At 42.5% G+C, this 9,277-nt stretch overlaps 1 pseudogene; it reads left to right on the top strand.

Moving 5' to 3' along the window:
* Positions 1–1,348: 1,348 nt before the first annotated feature.
* On the top strand, positions 1,349–7,501 carry LOC111865241 (annotated as a pseudogene).
* Positions 7,502–9,277: the final 1,776 nt, after the last annotated feature.

Raw genomic sequence — 9,277 nt, forward strand, 5'->3', positions numbered from 1 at the left:
GAGACGTCGAGGTTCCCACATTTTCTAGACAATCGGTTCACAGATGGTGGCAAGGTTGTCAGCCCTAAACGCCGGCCCCCTTTACCCTGTTACGTTTCAGAGCAAAGTAAAGTTGTCCCTGTGATTAATTAATTAAGCACCATGCCATAAATACATGTGCGGAAGTAGAAATATAGCTCCACCATTCTTGACCTTGCTACTAGATAGAGATGAGTGATCAACTTCTTTCCCCTGCCGCTTTATCTCAGGAAAAGAATCCACGTTACCCATTGTATATGAGCCTGGGTATGCCCCACTGTCTATCTGGATGGTGTGAAGATGAGAAAAATCTTACCCCTACCGAAAATAGAACCCAGGCCGTCCAGCCTCTAGCCCTTCACTGTACTGACTGAGCTATACATTTCAGAGTATGGCATAGAATTTTTCAGAATGTGACATATGCAGTATATTTACACAACTTTCATGTCACATATAGCAAAATTCTCAAATTACTTGTGGGATTAGGCAAACAACAAAATTAAATAGAATAAAATTATGAATAGTGCCGTCTTCTGGGATGTGATATCATGTCGAGCTTGTGTGAACCGACGTTTCGGAGGAACGTTGGTTCATACAAAATCTACACGGCGTCACATCCCATAAGATGGCTCACAGTCGTGAAAACCCCAAATCTTACACAGAATAAAATTAGATTGTAACAATATACAACGAGAGATCCCTCGAACAGTTTCGTTCAGAGCACAATAGAATCAACATAAGTTCATAAGTACATAGTATTTTTACCGCTTTGAAGTGCCGCTCTCCTAACATTATCAACTTACTACAAAGTCCAAAGGTGGAACCGGTCCATCAATGGCCACTTTCCCTACTGTTCCTAAATAATTTATAGCCGAGAGCATTGTACATAAGTAAGATTATAAGAAGTTGGAAATGGTGGGAAGATATTTTTAAATGAGGAAATTAGTAAATGGATCACATGTAGATTCGAACAGAGTACATTTAGAACAGAAAACCATAATCAATGCATATCTGCTGTAACTCTAGGAGAACAGTCTCAGACAGAAAGATGCTACCCGAGAGAGAGAGAGACAATTGTATAGAAAGGGAGTCTTGGAGACTTCATTTCAATGAAGCTTGTTACAGGCATTGCCTTTGGTCAAACCAGTACAAAGAAAGAGAGAAAGAAAGAGTGGGAAAGTATACTACTATTGAGACCAAACTATCTCCTACTTACTACCGAACCGTCCCACTGCTAGGTATCTCTCTCACTTTGCATCTTATTCTTAAGGAAAGGGGGCCCTTTATAAACCCTCTCAGTTCACAGCTGAAGCATCAGTTTGCGTCAATCCGTCCGCCAAAGAGGATCTAACAGTTGGCCGTTAAACACTCGCATCAGCCATGAAGCTTCTCGTGGTAAGTCCCGGGGACAGGTTGAAGTACACAACATTAGTATGTTAGACTCTTCAGTAGGGATCTACACGGAAAAGTGGGGACGGTTCTATAGTTCCAATATCTACGTGTCCTTGAAAACAATGTATAGCCAGCAGACTGAACGTCGCTGGCTGTTCCTCGAAGTACGGCCGCCAAAACCGACAGCAGTCTCGTTTTAAGCAGAATGATTCACGAAACAGTTACCCGAGCCCTACTTGAGATGCTACTAGTTGCTCACGAAATTGTCCGTCTTTTATGAGGCCCGGAAGTACATTACCGTGTTCATAAGAGCCCGCACCTAAGCCTCTACAATGCTGGAGATATAAGGTGCCTGGCCAAGAACTTGCCAAAAAAACTCTTGCTCTTACATTTGTTGTAAGAGTTTATCCTTCTGAGAAATTATTTTAAAGTGTACAATTTTACACGAAGTATAGTCCTTCTCCGTTCGATATATAAGTCTATTAATTTGCTTTTTGGTTTACATGTACTTAAGGGCACCATCTGAACTGCTTTCTTTTATAATTTCACATTGCTAAAGATAAATTTCGAAGGATGTGTTAGAATCAGTCATGGTCTGTTAAGTACAACACAGTATCATTTGTCTGAAAAAAAAAAAAGAAGAGCTCAAAGTATCAGATGAGAGTAGCCGGCCCCCAGATAAGAATCAAAAGAGGAACCTCCCGAAGACGAAGATGAATTGTTAGCTTCTCAACCGATTTATTTTTACTTCTGTTATCATTTTCGCTTGAAAGAAATATTCGCGATTCCTGATCCAGGAGGTTAAAATTGGCAGCAATGTTACCAGCAATGCAGGTCATATGGCCGGCTGTTTAAACCACGAATTGTCGTCAAATGCTCGAACACTAGGACAGTGGGTTCAAACCCCACTCGAAGTGTGAATGTATGTATGCCTTTTCTCTGCAGATGGCGGCCTTGTGACGGGTTAATTCCCCGTCCAAATAGTCCTACCGACTGTCTGTAAAGATTCGTAGTTTTGAGGTTAATTCTGAAATTGAAACAGACCAGAGAGCCTAATCTGCCAAAGGAGCAATTTGTTATAAATTTAGGCAAGAACTTGCTAGAATTTGGCCACGTTACGCTGCTATGTGTGAGCTGTTTTAGATTTCATATTCCTGTTTCTAAAGAATGTCATCGGAACACGACATTTGTATGAAAATTCGTAGACCTACAAAATAGACTGACATTGGAAAACATTGATCATTGTTTATCATGTAGGCTGAAACACCTGTAAACTATGTAATGGACCCTCCTTATAACTTAGTATAAAGTAAATTTACAAAACAATTAAGGGAAAACTAAACTTTGACTCTTCAATAGTATGATGTATTATATGGAGCGTTTCTTTTTTGCATGATTCCTTGCCCCTGGTACCCATTTCATGGTTGGACTTAACGAAATTTAGTAATAGTGCATAGACTGTCGTCCTGGCGATATAGATTGTCTCTGATATTTAACGCCCCACCCCCTTCTCACAAACACTGTATTCCTACACTGTTAGGCATGATAAGCATGATAACTTTTTGGACAATTGTCAGTCTTTACGGGTTCACATATTTCTTTCCGAATCTCTTAAATATATAGACATATTCATATATTATCACCGTTGTCACTGATTCCAAATGAAAGCGATGAGTAATGCAAGTGCGCCAACTCTCCGAATAGTCAGTTCCTTCACTTAAACAAATTTCACAGGTTGGTAAATACATAACAGTGTTCTATTTGTTCTAAATTTTATACCGGTAGTGTGAATATTTTGAGGCAGCGTCTTGGGTCGGAACTGAAAATACAAACATGCAGTTAACTTGAGCTCTCGCATTCAGAATTAAGGAAAATTGATCAGGTTATTTGGCAGGACAATTTTATCGAGATTCTAGTTTGAGAAGTGCAACTGTGTTCAACCCATAGATTCTGTATACACGTGTAAAAATTAGAGTGTTCTGTAGAACATATAAAATATTGAATTCAACATTAATAAAATCTGTTAATTAAAAGTGAATATCCGAGTTGTTCTTCTCGTTAAGACAAACAGTGGGACTCCTCTGGCTAGCCCAAAACCTTCACTACCGTCGAGCGAGGTACGTAGAAGCCTAAGGGAAGATTTTCATTTCTTGAAATTTTATCTGCTCTATAATTAAAATGTTTGAGCAAATTACTGCAGTACGGGGCTTAAACAAGCGCGTCCCACCCCACTAATCCACCGGGCTCAGAAAATATTCAAGTTTATTCCATATAAAGAAGATTTTTAACCAGGGGGCTCAACACATAAAATAATTCTGAAAACACTGCAGACAATTACGGTAGTCACATTTGGTACGCAGGCCTATCTAGCGTTTTGTTAACTTCTATTTTTAAATATTTTTTTATACAAATATAAAATATTTTAGCCTGCAGCCTGATATTACTACTTCGATGATAAGTTATATTTGTTATAAGTCATATTTGTAAGTTATACCACTCCTGCTTCATATTTTGAAAATTATTGTTTCGAATCTAACTCTGGTCTTCATCACGCTCTTCAAGTTGATAACGGAAAGGCACTCAGTTCCCTGAAATAGGCAACGGCCATTTTCTCACAAAAATTTCCGATTCGCCACTGGCACTCATTATATCTCTCATTCCATGTAATGTAAAACCTATAGTTGGTTCAGTGTCCATAAATAACACGAGGAAGAATTAATTACATCTCTCTGAGCGAAAGTGATATAACGTGATGGTTTGCTGAAGATTGTAAAGTGCAACATAAGAGAATGAGTCAGCTGTAGTCTATTGTGCCTAAACTCAGGTTAATGCCTCACGTAGCTTTATTTTTTTTCCCCCTTGGCACTACAGCCCCAGTGGGCCTAGGCCCACCTCCATGTACTTCTCCGTTCACTTCGGTTTTTCTAGATCTTACACATTCGGTAGGACACCTTGGGCGGGTGATCAGCTCGTCGCAAGGCCTCTACCTGTAGACAAACACAGAAAAACGCACACACACAAACTAAACATCCATGCCCTGAGTGGGATTCGAACCCACGATCCCGGTTTCCAGGCGAACGAAGACAGTACATGCCTTAGACCGCTCGGCTACCGTGACCGGCCGTAGCTTTATTAGAGCCATGAATTTAAGAGATGAAGATGCAGTGGACATGTAGCTAGAATTTGGGAGACAAAAAGGCGTGCAATATTTTGATGAGATTCCTCTTGGACAGCGGCAACTTCGAAGAGTAAGAAGAAGCTGGGAGGGATAAATCTGAGATGATAGAACGCGAGAAAGGGAGACCGAAGGACGTGACTTAGAATAACATACAATGTCAGGCTTTAACATTAACTATTGTATTAACTTGTATTGAAGCTTCGTGTTATAGAAATAGGTAAAAAAATAAAACTATCCCTGTAAGAGGCCGTGAAGACCCATAGGGTTGTGAGACGTTGAGGGTCTCACATTATCTAGACAATCGGCTCAAATGTGGCGGTAAGTTTGTCAGCGCTTTACTCCCCAGGAAAATTATTTAATTAATTCCTGGTACTCATTATAGGTATTTAGTTAAATTGACATTTATTTTTGCTATTCAAATAATGCTGCGTATGAAACTCCCAGTTAGTACATAGTAGTGGTGGCGTAAGAAGTCAGAATTACGAGCTCTATACGCAAGATTTAGGGCGGCATCAGTGCAATTAAGTGAGATGTTATTTTACAACTCTGCGTCACCTTCAGAGGCTACTTAACCTTGGATGAGGAATAGCAGGGCATCACGAATGCTGGATCGGAGGGAGATAGATGGAAGATATTTGGTTCTGTTGCTATGCTACAAGCCGGAAGGTCGCGGGTTCAAGTCCCGATAAGGTCATTGGATTTTTTTCAATTGACATAATCCTTCAAGCCGCACTATGGCCCTGGGGTCGACTCGGCCTCTAACAGAAATGAGTACCAGGAATTAATTAAATAATTTTCCTGGGGAATAAAATGCGGCCGGCGCGTAAGGCTGACAATCTTACCGCCATCTTTGAGCCGATTGTCTAAATAATGTGGGACCCTCAACGTCTTACAACCCTATGGGCCTTCACGGCCTTGTATAGGGATAGCTTTACATTTTTACTTGAAGAACTGTGTCGTCCTGTTGTTAAGGACTGAGATGCAGCAATTAATATTTGCACTTCATAACGACCGAGGCACCGTGCCCGACGGTCCGCGTTTTGAGGTGCAGGTTATACAAGTTCTGTCATCTGTTGTGTTCAGTTTACAGAACAGATCTTTGAAGTTCATAATAATAACACACGTAAATTGTACGTTATTAAGTCTAAGCTTTATAACCTATAATTAATGGGATTTTCAATCCTTTCCGTACTAAGATTCAATTCCAGAACCTTAATTTCTTCACATTTCCTTGTAGTAATCTGCTCGTATAATTTTCGCAACCAAATTGAGGCAGGAAGATGGTGCTACCACATCCCGGACATGTCAGAAGCAAGAGATCCCCACTGCATGCGAGAAATATTGCCATTCTATAAGAATATTCCAGTTTTGATAGGATTAAGCCTATTCGTCGTGACTTGCTTTTCAGCTGGTGACGTCCCTGCTTGTGTTAGCACACGCCAGGCCAGAAGCTGGATACTCGTACAGCGCCCCGTCCTCGAGTTACGGCGCTCCTTCAGGAGGAGGCGGTGGCTTCGGAGGCGGCGGTGGATTCGGTGGTGGCGGCGGATTCGGAGGCCATGGTGGAGGCGGCGGAGGTGGATTTTCAGGAGGCCATGGCGGCGGAGGCGGCGGCGGCGGGGGGGGNGAGGCGGCGGCGGCGGGGGATTCGGTGGTGGGTTTGGAGGTGGATTCGGAGGAGGATTTGGAGGAGGACATGGTGGAGGCGGTGGAGGTGGATTCGGAGGAGGCGGTTCGCTCATCCAAAAGCACATCTACGTCCATGTACCACCCCCAGAACCCCATTTCGAGAGGCCAAGCAGACCAATTGGACCACTGCCTCCTGCACAGAAACATTACAAAATAATTTTTATCAAGGCCCCCACACCACCCACACCCACTGCTCCTGTCATTCCGCAGTTTGCGCAGGATGAACAGAAAACATTGATCTATGTTTTGGTTAAGAAACCAGAAGAAGCTCCAGAAATCAATATTCCCGCACCAGTTCCCACCGCCCCCAGCAAACCAGAGGTCTACTTCATCAGATACAAGACACAGAAAGAGGTAGGAGGCGGCGGTGGAATTGGAGGCGGCATCGGAGGTCATGGAGGTGGAATTGGAGGCGGAATCGGAGGTCATGGTGGTGGAATTGGAGGCGGCATCGGAGGTCATGGAGGTGGAATTGGAGGCGGCATTGGTGGTGGTCATGGTGGTGGTGGCGGTGGTGTCATTGGTGGCAGTGGGCCCTCAGGACCTTCTTCCAGCTATGGACCTCCAGGAGGAAGCGGACCTTACTAAATGGGAAAGTGCTGTTCAGCCATTCGCAACAACGGATGAATGCATTTTTAATCTTCATTCAACTGTAACAGCCAACATGGTCGCTTGTCAAGCAACGTATCCATGTTCGAGGCCGGGGAAACCAGAAACCGACGACTGATCACTTCATATCAATATGTCCCTCTCTACAGAATGTTCTCTTTCTTTATTACTTTCTTAAAAAATCAAACATAAAGAAATGAGCTGGGATTCCAAAATAAGAAAATAAAGATTGAGAACATTCTATTCTTTTTCCAGATGAATGTCACATGATCATATCAGGTGGTGCAGTTTTCGAGTTTTACTTGGAGAAACCTACCCATTCAAGAACTGATAAATTAATGTATTAGTGGAGGGGTAGATGGCTTCGATATTACGGGTACTCACGTTTGAAATTGGTCCTTTTAGACGAATACCAACGCAATACATATGGATGATTCGATGTGAATTTGGCCTGGACGTAAAACGGCCAATTTGGCGCGACATTTCCATCTTGTTGCCAACATTACCTTGATGAAAATGAGAGTCAGAGGCAGCGTGTTATTTCTATACACGTATTGCTAAACACTCTTTAAACTTTGTAATATATTTTTTACCTAGTGATATTTTCTTGCAAGAAAACGGTGGCATTAAATGTATTTTTTTTATAATTCTTGATTTTATTCTAACCACACAAACTCCTAAGCCTTGTCACATGAAGAATCCCAGAGCGAGTTCTACCTCTGTTTGGATTTTGAACGGCTATCTATGGCGTCATCTTTGTTACCACTCCAGACAGGGTCTTGAATACACCAAACCTACAATTTGAGAAATACAGGGGCTCTCTATTCAGTGGTTAAATCAGCCGGGCCATGAAGCTGGCCACTCACTTCCACATTTCATCAAGGTGCCGTATCCTTTGAGATCCAGCTTCACGCGTTCTTACTCCTTTGTGAAGTCGTTAAGCACAGGATCAAATTTATCGTTCCATGTATCCTCTCACAGTTTGTAATGTGTAAACTTGAGTAATGACCGCCTCTGTTGTCTAGTGGTCAGAAATCCTGGCTACAGATCCACCCGGGTTCGATTCCCGGCGCTGTCAGATTTCCTGAGAAGTCGTGGGTATGGAACGGGGTCCACTCAGCCACGTGAGGATAAGTGAGGAGCTACTTGAATGGAAAAATAGCGGCTCCGGTCTAGAAAACCGAGATTAACGGCCTTTGGGATCCGTTGCGCTGACCACGCGACACTCTCTATCCGCAAAAGTTGGCATTAACTTTGCCGACAAACGGCAGTCGCTCGATCGGTGTAGTTCGCTTGTGGACTAAAGGCCACGGAGTTTAGTTTTTTAAGCTTACGTAATGCTAACAGGAGTACTCATTTATTCGTCAGTCACAGGAATTCTCTCTCCAGCTTCTGTACGTCTGTGATATGGTAGGGGTCTTTCATGTGCAATTAACAATCGTTTAGTTGATCGAGAAGTTTACTATTATGGAAGCAAATGTTCATTCCGACGTCTGGAAACACTCCAATTTTGACTTACTTTAGCCATCTAACACCAGTTCATATATCCATAATCTGTATTTTTCAGATCCACTTTAATTTTTTTCTCGAACTACCTCTAATTTTCACCGTACCTGTCGTTAAGTTTTCTAAAAAATACACATAGTGTTTTCTCCACGTCCTACTGAGTTCCATCTTTATTAATGTAACGTTTTTTTTCTTGGCACTACAACCCCAGTGGACCTAGGCCTACCTCCTTGAACTTCTCCGTTCAGTTCGGCTTTTCTAGATCTTACACATTCGGTAGGATTCCTTGGGCGGGTGGTCAGCTCGTCGCAAGGCCTCTACCTGTACATAAACACAGAAAAACGCACGCACGCACACACACACAGACTAAACATCCATGCCCTGAGTGGGATTCGAACCCACCATCCCGGTTTCCAAGCGAGCGAAGACAGTACATGCCTTAGACCGCTCGGCTACCGTGACCGTCATATTAATGTAACTAACATAATAAAATCAAATGAAAAGTGTAAACTGTGAATGATCTTTGTATAATTTCGGGAATTACTAGATAATTACGGGTTGAAAATAATGGCAGAGAAAGATTGTGTATATTTCTAATAATTTGTGAACCCCCCCCTAAACACACATACATAAATCTCTATACTCACCGGTTTGCTACACAGAGATTCCCCAGTCATAGTTTTAGGTTCAGTTGCCGATTTTCTGCGTGTTACTGGATTTTCGCACGAATTCTTACCAATTGCACTTTCTATAGCGGAATCACTTGCAAGCAATCGGAGCGCCGAAAAGTTGCCCAGGCGAGGAGCACAGCGAGGAATGAGCGGAGGAGCGGCGAGTTCACTTAAGGCACCAACCCTCAGCACAGACTTAAAAAAAAAATCGCGA

The sequence above is a fragment of the Cryptotermes secundus genome, unplaced genomic scaffold (assembly GCF_002891405.2).
Source record: "Cryptotermes secundus unplaced genomic scaffold, Csec_1.0 scaffold614, whole genome shotgun sequence".
NCBI lineage: Eukaryota > Metazoa > Arthropoda > Insecta > Blattodea > Kalotermitidae > Cryptotermes > Cryptotermes secundus.